Below are 12474 nucleotides of genomic sequence, written 5' to 3' on the forward strand. Positions count from 1 at the left end.
CTGTGCGCTCGCGTTCCGCTGCCATGGCAGCAGGGGAGGGGTGGGGTGGTAGGAGCAGTGGCAGCTCCACCAGCAGCGGCTGCCTCAGTCTGCAGTCGATGATGAGTAGCTTTCTTCACCAGCGCAGTGAGGAAACTACTAACCAGCCGCAGCAGCAGCAGCATCAGGTGGACCTGGAGCAGGACCTCAAACAACAGGTCCTGCTACTTGGACAGCACCCTGCCAACCGAGGTAGACAATCCCCTTGACTACTGGGCAACGAAACTTGACCTTTGGCCCCAACTAGCTGAATTTGCCCTTGAAAGGCTGTCATGCCCGGCCAGTAGCGTGGCATCGGAGCGCGTGTTTAGTGCGGCAGGAGGTATTGTAACTCCGCGGAGGACACGACTGTCCACCCAAAGTGTGGAGAGACTCACGTTTGTGAAAATGAATCAGGCGTGGATTAGTCTGGATTTCAAACCACCAGTTCCTGACACAACTGACTAAATCCGCCATGAATCATGCCCCAAACATGTGCCACTTTCAGGTCTCCTCACACTGCTGGTGTGTTCCATTTTTTGTCATAGGGTGCTGGCAGATTACGGGCCTCCCATAGCTGCTGCCAGGCCCGTAATCTGCCATGGGCCCCTGTACCGCCTCTTCATGCTGCTGCCAGGTCCAGAGTGTCTCATGGGTCCCTGTACGGCCTCCCATTGCTGCTGTCTCCATCGCCACACTCTGCCATGTGCCACTTTCAGGTCTCCTCACACACTGCTGGTGTGTTCCATTTTTTGTCATAGGGTGCTGGCAGATTACGGGCCTCCCATTGCTGCTGCCAGGCCCGTAATCTGCCATGGGCCCCCGTACCGACTCCTCATGCTGCTGCCAGGCCCGTAATCTGTCATGGGCCCCTGTTGTCGCTTGTTGGCATATTCCGCTCGTTCAGATGCTCCTTCTCCTGCTACTCCTCTTCACGGATTCCGTCAGCAGTCTTTCTTGGAATCCGTTTCCAAGAGACAACAGTTTGCGAGCACGCACCCGACGGTGCAGAAGCTGAACGTCCTCCTGTCCAAGTTGCTGCTGCCAGGCTCGTAATCTGTCATGCGCCCCTGTACCGCCTCCTCATGCTGCTGCCAGGTCCAGAGTGTGTCATGGACCCCCGTACCGACTCCTCATGCTGCTGCCAGGCCCGTAATCTGTCATGGGCCCCTGTACCGCCTCCTCATGCTGCTGCAAGGTCCAGAGTGTGTCATGGGTCCCTGTACGGCCTCCCATTGCTGCTGCCAGGCCCGTAATCTGCCATGGGCCCCCGTACCAACTCCTCATGCTGCTTCCAGGCCCGTAATCTGTCATGGGCCCCTGTACCGCCTCCTCATGCTGCTGCCAGGTCCAGAGTCTCTCATGGGTCCCTGTACGGCCTCCCATTGCTGCTGTCTCCATCGCCACACTCTGCCATGTGCCACTTTCAGGTCTCCTCACACTGCTGGTGGGTTCCATTTTTGTCATAGGGTGCTGTATGGCCTCCCATTGCTGCTGCCTCCACCTCCACACTGTGGCTCCACACTCTGGTTTTGGCCCCGTGACTGCCCAAATGAGTGAAGTGTGCGGTGATTCTAAGATCGACGGCACTCATCTGCATGTCATACTGACTGACAGTATTAGTTCTCTTCCCCAGCAGACTCCAAGGGCATTTAAATTAAAGGTACAGTGTTCTGCACTAATATAAAGGCTCTCTGAAGCCTAGAAACACCCTTTTATAAGTTAAATTCGCTGCGAATATATTCGACTCGAATCAAAATTTTTTCACGAATTCGCCGAATCAGTCGAATCGAATTTTTTAATAATTCGCTCATCTCTAATTATAGTGTATATTTGATAACGGGAGTTTCCCAGTCTCCGACAAAAGTGGTGGTGGTAGTAGAGGGTTAGTTGCGTAATTAACCCGACCCAGTAACAAGCGCATTCAGGCTGCAGGCACCGATTGTAGCCCATTAGCTGGACAATCGCTGTGCAGGGTGCAGCTGAGTGTGGCCTTGTTACGCGCATCACTCTGCGGTTTTAGATCGGCCGGTCCTTCGGTCACGAGTTTGGTGAGAAGGTCTGGGGTCTGACGCCACGGGCGTGACGTATTATTGTTGTTCGCGGTCGTGCGATTGTCGCATGTTGGTGGCGGCGATCGTGACAAGAACCACTTTAAATATGATGGAGGATCACCCGCTGGTGCAAGGCAGGGGTATTCAACCTTTTGAAGCACAAGGGCCACTTAAAGTAACCAGTCACAGGCCACAATGAAATGGTTCAGAAGTTATATATTTATTTTTTTTCTACATAATGAACTTTTTCCTCCTGCAGCTGCTGACAGCTGGCAGGAGGGGGAGAGGAGGAAAAGCTGGCTTTCAGCAGTTGCAGGAAGAAAATGGAGAGGGTTGGTTCCTGTATATGCACAATGTGACAGGGAGGCAACATGGGCCCCCTGGACCATGGGGGCAGGGTCACTATTGTAACCCCTAACACTATCCCAGTGGTTGGGGGGGTAAAATACTTTTCAACTATGGGATTTTACACCCCCCCCTCAAAATGTAAGCAAGCTCTTACTGCCTTGAGCCCCCTATAAGGTACACTGATGCGTTGTGGTTTACCTGCACCACAGGTGCAGAGCAGTGCACCTGCGGGTTAACTGTGCTTTGCCATATACTATTATATCTTTGGGGGTTGTGCATGTTCTGAAAGCTCACCAAACCTGCCAGATATAACAGAAGCGCACTTCCATTGTTTGAGGTCAGAGGGCTCCATAGGCCACAGGTTGAGTGGCCCTGGTGTAAGCCATCTCAGATAAGTCATTAAAGTACATCTAAACCTAAAAACAAAGTTTAAAATATTGCAGCTTTTAAGACCTTAGATGTGATGCTGAGTTTGTTTTTTTTCCTTTACTTTACACTTTTACCTATGGAGGAACAGCATTGTTAAGCCTGTCTGCTAACTTGTTTTGGACTGATTTTTCCGGAACTAAAAGCACATCCAGATAGAATTTCGTTTGATTAATATTTTCAATCCAGCCTTTTCAAATTCTTCTAGTACTATGGCTTAAAATAAATGTGGTACCCGGTTTTGCAGCAAGCAATAAGGAGGGACCCATGTCCGGTGCTGATCTAGAATTTACTAAAAAGCCAAAATTCCTATTATCTTCCAGTACAGGACACAGGACAGGAAGTCATAGACCATGAGACATTCCAAAGCAATACACTGTGGGGTGGGCAACAAACACATCCACAAAAAGAAGGGTCAACACACTATAAACACTCAGATGACCACCCAAAGAACATTGCAGCCCAAGCTCACATAAGCAGATTCCCAAAAAAACTTTAAGAAAACAGAACAGAAGGCCCAAAAAACACCAACAGAACTAGTGGAATGGACCTTGATAGGGAATGGAGGAACCCTTTACTTAAGAGCATAAGTCATGGCAATAAGAAGCCTAAGTCCCTTCAATGATGAAAGAGAAGGCAGGATGTCCCTTAGTGGGAGCTTCAGGGAGGAAAGAGTTGTTCTGAATGAAGACATTGCAGCTAGGTAGACCATAAGTGCTCTGACCACATCCAGGCAGTGTAGTTAAATCTCCTTGGTGTGTTTTGGAGCAGGACACAGGGAAGAGAGGACAATATCCTCATTGAAGTAAAAGGATGAAACTACCTTGGGGAGGAAAGAGCCTGGGTCTCAGGACTACCTTGTCAACAATGTAAGACAAGGGCTCCTTACAGGAAAGGGCCGCTAACTCTGAGACCGATTTGACAAGGGTAATGGCCACCACAAAGACGCCCTTACTGGAGAGATCCCTCAATCGGGCATACCAAATTGATTCTAACTGGAGGTGCCAGATCCCAGGGAGATACAGGAAGTTGGAGTGGGGATTAAAATGAGCAACTAATTGTATAAAAGTCTTTATTTCTGGAATAAAATAGATAAGGCAGAAACCAGCCCCAGAGTACAAAGATGCCAGGATGTGGGGAATAGAATATTCCGGGATGTTGAGGTGCCTTATCACATACTTGGTGCTGGAGACCAATGGAGAGAGGGCTTCCCTTGCGGCTAAGTTCCAGACTCCCCTGGAGATGGGACAAAACGAGTCAGGTCCAAAGGAGCATGAATTACCTGCAGGAGTACTTTTACAGATGATCTGACTGAGGATGCTTGTCAGAGGTACACCCAAGAGCACAGCTGATTCACTGGAATTGTGTCTGCAGACAGGTGGTGCCTGTGAGAGATAGCAGGCCATGAGAGTAGCAGAGGACAGCAGAGTAGTCTGTTCGGAGCCAGGGTCAGATGCTACATGGGATTAGAGCAGACGTCATCAGATGGATAGCTGGGGCCATACACAGTAGAGCAAGTGAGAATATCCGTTAGCCAAGCCGGGGTCATACACAGGAGAGCAAGTGAGAATATCCATTAGCCCAGCTGGGCTCATACACAGGAGAGCAAGTGAGAATATCCGTTAGCCAACCTGGGGTCATACACAAGAGAGCAAGTGAGAATATCCGTTAGCCCAGCGAGGGTCATACATAGGAGAGCAAGTGAGAATATCCGTTAGCCAACTTGGGGTCATACACAAGAGAGCAAGTGAGAATATCCATTAGCCAACCTTGGGTCATACACAAGACAGTAAGTGAGAATATCCATTACCCAAGCAGGGGTCATATCAGGAGACAGGCAGGAAAGACAGGTCCTGGACAAAGATACTGGAGAGCCAGAAATCAACCAGCAATTTGAGAGAGTGATGGGCTTCCTTATAAAGGCCATCTAGCGCCAAACTGGGCTAATGTGTGCGTAACTGTACGCATGCATGTTCTGACTTGCATTTGTGCGCCAATGAGCATATATGTTCACCAGTGTGCATTTCTGCTGCCATGGTACTGGCAGAAATGCCAGGTCTCCGCATACCCCTGCTGTGGACAGAGCCCTGACATGCCTGCGCTCAGTAGGTCTTCTAGATGCGATGCTAGATCCTAGGAGAGGTAGATTTTCCTGCCTTGAGCAAGGTGGGAATGACAGAATCAGCTATGCCCCTATCCTTTAAAACCAGGGTTTCAACAGCCATACTGTTAAAGTTAGTGACTGAGAAGCAGGGTGGATATTCAGAAAAATTCTGTTTAGTCTTTGGACAGATTGGACCCAGAGGTCCGAGAGGTCTCTGATCCAGAATCGTGCAAATGCCAATATGCGTCCCCTTTATTGTAAAGAAGGCCTCTGGGTGGGTTTGCAGAGTTTTGCCTCCTCTATGCTTAGGGAAAGACACCTGGCTGAAAGGAAAGTACCGCGTTTGGTGAGAAGAGGTAGTAGCTGTAGTAGTAGTAGGCTATGGCGGTTTTTATGAGGTGTAAAAAGTACCTTTACCCTCAGTAACTTCTTGATAAATTCATCAAGCAGGCTTTCACTATTGAAAGATATGTGTAAAAACCGGAAAATTGAATGACAGATACTTACTGTAATTTTATGTCATCACAGCTGGGTAAGGGTACCTAACTCATAAATGTGAGCCCACCTGCAGTCTCAGCATTCTGTAACTAGTCCTACCAAGCTGGGTGGGAATTGTGCTGATATGGCGCTCATTAGGAAAGGAATATTACGGTAGGTATCTGTCATTCAATTCTCTGTTTTCCGGACAGCTCCATGTCAGCACAGCTGAGAACTAATTAGTCACACGGGAGGGATAATGCTACACACTCCTAAATTCTGACTAAAAGCAGAAGCCAGGATGCCTCTCCCAAACTCAACTGTCATTGAGACTGCTTCTATACAGTAATGAGCCATGGATGTATGTATTGACCCCCACATAGCTACTTTGCAGATAGTGTCTGGGAACACTCAGCCTGCTGCCACTCAGGTGGACAGTGATGTGATCCCCCTGGCACAGCCAACCCTTTCAATGTACCTTTATGTAACATTTTAAAGCTTGGCCCACATCTCATGGGCTAACTTCTTGGGTACTCCCCAAGAGGGACATAGGAAGGACAACTTTTTGTGTGATATGGACTCTGAAGGACATTTAAGTACGGTCTTGAGCATCAGCATGAGTACCACCCTATCTGGGATGAACGTAAGAAAGGATTCTTTAAACCCCAGGGCTGCTAATATGAACACTCTTCTGGTTGATATAATTGCCACCAGGAAAGTAGATTCCAGCGAGAGGTACAAGGGGCCACTTTGCTTGAAGGCATCTGATGCAAACAAGTCCAACACCAATGGGAGATCCCACTTCAGAAACAACAATTCCTTAGGTAGGTTACAACCAAGTTGCAGCTTGAAGAACAGTATAATTGAGTGTTGGATGCTCACTGTATGCTGATGAAGGCAGAGATAGCTGAAATGTGGGCCCATCACATACTTACGCATAAAACTAAATCAAGCCCTGCCTGCAGAAACTTCAAAATGTGACAGACTTGTAAAGATCCCAGTGTAAAACATTGATCAGCAGCAATCCTGTGAATTTATGTCATATTCTACTATAGGCACTGTTAGTGCTGTTCTTCTTTGCTTTCATAAGAGTGTTCACAACCTTTACAGAGCAAGCGAGATCTATTAGCCTCTGCCTCTCAAGACCCAAGCCATGAGCCTGTCAGGTGTTGGATGAATGGGACTTTGGAGAAGATTCGATCTTACCAGCAGAGGGAGTGGATCTTTGACACTCATTAGGAGGGGCAGAGAGTACCAAGGCCCCTTCAACCAATCTAGAATCACCACCAGAACTATCACCTTCCCCTGCCACAGCCTCAGCAGGAAGCTCAGAATCAGAGGGAGAGGCAGAAAGGTATAAGCTGTCCTGGAGATCCATTCTGCGATTAGCACCTCCAGATTGCTTGTGGATGCTGGACCCTGGAATAGAACTTCAGCAACTTGGTTTTGACTGGGGATGTGAACAGGTCTACTACTGGAAGAGATTACAAAACCTGTTTGTTCTCAAAAGACTTATGGCAGTCTGAACCATTCATTTTTGGCCAGGGTTGACCTAGACACATTGTTTGCCTAAAGATTCATCTGACCGGGCCCATAGGCTGCAGATAGCTGCAGAATATTGACTTGTGCCAACTCTAGAATCAGAGAACCCTCCTTCAGGAGGGAAACGTGGAGTGCCCCCTTGTTTGCAGATGTAGGCCAGTCGTGCTAACTTCACGAGGACAGGTGCAACCTGAGGTGACAGGAGGCTAGGAGAACCTGAAATTCCATTCTTAACTCCAGGATGTTGGACATGATCTTGAACCCTTGAAAAGGCCATTGGTCCTGAGCCCATTGCTCCTAAATTAGGGCTCTCCAACTATTTTGCTAGTGTCTTACTGCATCCCCAGCCACTAGGTTGTCAGATGGGAATGACATTGCAGAAGATTCTACTTCTCCAAACACAAGTTTAGGCTTGCTTTCATACAGGGCATAATCCATATCTTCTGACCTAGGCCCTCTGACTTCTACCAGCCAAGAACCCCTACTTGAAAGGGGGTGAGAGTTCACCTGGGGTGAGAGCCTGCATGACCTGCTGGAGCGAGGCCCAATCTGAGATGTGAAGGATGAAAGACCTCCCAAATATTTCCTGAAATGCATGCCTTGAGTGACCATGTGTCCATCACTAAAGCTGTACCTATGTCCAAAGAGGAACCAAGACATGTATGGAAAAGCACAATCCCCCCCCAAAACACCAGCAAGACTGACTTCTTGGATTATGTGCTGGCTTTTTCTTTGACTCCCAGCCAGAAATGCAGAAGCCCTCTCTGGAGTGAGCATGGAAACTGAGTCTTGAACTTCAGTTTCTTTTTACTTAACAGATGTTCATCTTGAGGCAGGAAGCCAAACTTACCACTATTAATTTAAGCTTCACCTTCTAAGATCAAGAAAAAATAATGATTGAGTATGTTCTTGAAGGTTGGTAAAGTCATGTATCTGGCCACTCGCATAAGGGACACACCAACATAAGGGGTGATTCAAACCCCTTGACATCCTGCTGTGACAACATGCTCCAATCTTGTAGAACAAGCACTTTATTCAGTAGCCATAAGGGAATTGTCAAGCCGTCCTCTGGAAGCACTTTAAATACTTCCACAGCTGTGCTTCTATTTAATCATTTCATCAACCTTACAAAAGGAGTCAAAAACCTGGACAAAGATTGCCCTCATCTTGTTCAGAAGGGACTGAAGAGGATTGATTGGCTTGAGAAGGCTCCGAGACCAGTTATAATGCCCCTAAAAGGAAGAATGGACATTGCCAGAATAGATGGCCCTTGCAGTAGGTGAATTCAGTAATTCCTTTAGAGTTGACCACATGCTTAATTAATTGTGACAACTTGGTCACTATCATCCTAATCAATTTTGAATCAATACTTGAACAAAGCAGGAATCATACAGTCATGTTCATCCACATGTTCTTTGAATGAAATTATCAAGGGTTGATTTGCCTAAGAAAGTTCTGAGACTGCTGATTGGCAGAATAGATGACCCCTTCACAAGGTGAGTGGAAGCAACTCCTTTAGAATGTATTGACCACAAGATCAATGAATGTGATAACTTGTTAGGTGTCAACTTTATTCCTGGCTGCTTGAACCAGCAGGGGTCATACAGTCATGCTCATCCGACTCTTTTGGAAGAGTCTGAAGAGGATTGTTTGCCAAGAAGGCCAGGAGACTGCCCCTTGATACTCAGATAACCCTCTCACAGTGTGAGTGGAGACACTCCTTTAGAGTATTAGCCTCATGTGACAACCTGTTCATCATCTTTATCCTTGGTTGCTTGAACAAAGCAGTATTCATGCAGTGATGTCCAACCGCTTCATCCTCTTTGGAAACTCTCAAGAGGGCTGTTTCACCTGGGAAGGCTAGGCTACTTCTCATTGCCAAAAGCAGAAAACCCATTTAAAAGGGCGAATGGAAAACACTCCTTTAGACTGTATTGACAATGTGTTTATTGAATGTGACATCCTGTTAGATGTCATGTCTATCCCTGGTTGCTTAAACCAGGAGGATACATAGTCATTCCTGTCTGCAATCTTCCTGTTCATAGAGTCTGCAGAGGCTGTCTTTCCTGGCACGGCTATGAGACTTCTAATTGCCAGAACAGATAACCCTTTCACAGGAAGAGTGGAAACAACTCCTTTTGTGTATACTGGCTACTTATTTAATGAATGTGACAACTTGTTAGGTGTCATCATCCTCATTTCTGATTGCTTGAACAAAGTAAGATTCATTCCAACATGTTCATCCATCTCTTCCCCTCTGGAGTCTGAAGATGCTTTTTTGCCTGGGAAGACCATAAGACTGCTCATTGCTAGAACATATAACCCCTTTACAGGGTGAGTGAAACACCTACATTCATGTTCATCATACAGTCATATTCATCTGCATCTTCTTTTCGAAAAGTCTGAGGAGGGTTGTTTTGCTTGGGAAAGCTCTGAGACTGCTCATTGCCAGACTAGATAATCCTTTCACAGGGTTTTGTCTGCTACTTAACAAGCAGCTAAAAAATAATGTAATGAAGTAGAAAATGGCTTGTTAAGTAACAATCCCTAAAGGGTTAACAACTGCTAGATGGAGGTTGAAACTACAGCTTCCAACCACAGCCCTGAAGTCACCAGGTGGTTAATGAACCAAACTTTGCCTTACCAGAGAGCAGGAGATAATTAAGATGTTTTGTTAAGAAGAGCAACAGAAAGTTAGGAATCTGCATCAGAACTACCAAAATATTCTGCAATGTACACAAACCATCCAAGGAAGTTCTGGACATTGAGACCACAAATATAAAAGGATTTCCTATACTCCAACAGGAAATGCTGGATACAGTAATCATCCACAGGAGACTCCTCTACCTTCTCTGGAAATGCTGGTCTTTAGAGGGGGTTGGCATAATGGCACAATAGTAAAGCAAGCAAAGCATGAGAAGCCACCAACAGGAAATGCCATGTGTGAACAGACAAAGTATTACTTTGTGAACCTGTTATGCAGAGTACTATCTGTGGAGGAGATCAGGGTATGCACAGCGGCTGCAGGGAGCAAGGCACAATAGTCAGTAATGCAGCATTCATTTATATAGAAAGCTCACCCAACCTCTGCCATCCGACTGTAAACACTGGCACTGTGCGTGCCTAGAGGAGACTCTGCTGACACCGCTGCCCACTTCTCATGGACCCAGCGGACCCCAGACAAGGCTGTTAGCCATGATAAAAGCCGCCCTGTGGATTATGGGTCATTTAGCCGGTACACCAGGGACCGTGCCCAGCTGAAACCCACACAGATGGACGGACAGCCAGCCAGCCAGCCCTTTAGACCAGCCAAGCCAGGTAGAGAAGGACACATAGGTCCTGCACATGGGAGGAAAAAAAGAGGAATGCTGAGGCTGCAGGTGGGCTCAAATTTATGAGTTAGGTCCTGGAAGCATGGGGGGGGGGGCAAGGCCCTTACCCAGCTGTGCCGATATGGAGCGGTCAGGAGAACACCTTTTCAAGTAGGCTCAGCGGACCAAGCCTTTAACCCCACAGAAAGCATATGCACAGAAAGCAGTATCATCCTAGAGAGCTGGTGAAGTACATTCTCCAGGGCAGAAACAAAACGGAAGCAACAAAGGCTTGGCTGCAATTGTTCCAGCAGAACAGGGTTCTCAAAGACAGGACCATGTTCTCCATTTATTATCCTACTCCAGTTAGCAACAATCTGACAAACTGGACATAGCCGCAATGGCTGTTTGTAAGGCAGAAGCAGTGAAAGAAAATGTGCAGAACGAAACATTTTTTTGTTTCGATTCATTTAAATAATTTTGTTTAGTTAAATTCATTTTCAGAATTAGTTTAGTTGGGTTCATTTATTAGTTTTTGAATTCAAATTCAATTCGACTGAATAAAAATAAATCGGCAATTGAATTTTAATTTATTCTGTTCGAAATACGATTATATTGTATTTTACTCTATTGTTTTTTTCTATTCTAATATTTTCTATTCTAATTTGTTCTATTCAAAATTTGAATTTCGGTAGGTGGATATATTCCATTGTATTATTTTTTCTATTCTATTTGAAAATCAAATTTTGGAAAAGACTGTTACATTCTATTCTAATCAAATTTATTCTATTAGAAATTTGAATTTCGGAAGAGGATTATATTCTATTTTATTATATTATTTTCTATTCTATTTCTTTATTTTCTATTCTACTCTTATTTTCTATTCTGTTCTTATCGATCTGCATTTATTCTATTCAAAATAGAATTATATTCTATTTTTTATTTTCTATTCTATTCAAATGTATTCTATTTGAAATTCAAATTTCAGAAGACACTTATATATTGTATTTTAAAACAATAAATACATAGTGCGGCACTGTAAGTCTCAACCTAAATAAAATGCACAAAAATCAATTAAGTGGTTGAATGAATAAATAAATGGCTCACCAACCTATATATCAGAGCAGTGGTCTCCAAACTGTGGTCCGAGGGCCGGGTGCGGCCCTTAGCTTGCCCTTATCCGGCCTTTGAGGCACTGTTCCTCTTCCTGATACAGCACACTCTTCCTCCTACTTAAACCAGCGAAGGTATACTATTCCTCCCACTACCAGCGATGGTATACTATTCCTCCCACTACCAATGATGGTATACTATTCCTCCCAGTACCAATGATGGTATACTATTCCTCCCACTGAAACCAACATCCGGCCCCCCTAAAAGCTGAAGGACAGTAAACTGGCCCCTTTTTTTTTTTTAGAAAGTTTTTAGACCCCTGTATTAGAGCATATACCAATGTAAACCATATCAAAAACAATTCACCAAAGTGAATAATTAATAAACACCTGACAGTGCCTAATTCACAAACCTAAATCTTACAATATCCCACAAAATGAGTAAGTATCAATGTATAAAAGACAAGGTAAAGTGGAACACACAGCTTTTTATTCATAACAGGAGCAGGTGCCAAACTGCAGAGGGAGGATGCTTAGTGGGAAAATGCGGGTAGGTTAAGCACAATGATCATACAAAGGATGGAAGAGCGGACAGAGAACTTTCAGGCTGCTGGGATTTCAAACTACGCAAATCTTTGTACACCCCTAAGCCGGAGACCTGTTGGAGCGCAATCCCACCAGCCCTGACCTACAGAGGAATTTGGATGTTGGTTTGAGTGCTTCTTGACTTGTAACCTATAGGGTCAACTTTGGAGGTGGCGTGCATGCCGAGCAATGGTGGACACAGCAGTGTACCAAGGGGAAGATTCACTTTGAACCTTTTTTGGGACTTATGATTATCAAGTGGGCCGACACTTTATTTTACTGATTATTATCTTTTTAATTATCATTTTGTTCATTCACTTTTGATTTATTTCACCTATATGTGAGTTACACCATATTGTGTTCTTGATATACAGTTATATATATTTTTTCACACGGCATGTACTAGCTGGTTGGCCGAGTGTTTGTCAGTTGAATTTTTCACATCACGTTTCTGCATTTTGTATTGCTGTATGTTTTAGGTTTATATATTGATACTT

Source organism: Staurois parvus, unplaced genomic scaffold (assembly GCF_062004578.1).
Source record: "Staurois parvus isolate SC_StPar_1 unplaced genomic scaffold, SC_StPar_1.0 ptg000293l, whole genome shotgun sequence".
NCBI lineage: Eukaryota > Metazoa > Chordata > Amphibia > Anura > Ranidae > Staurois > Staurois parvus.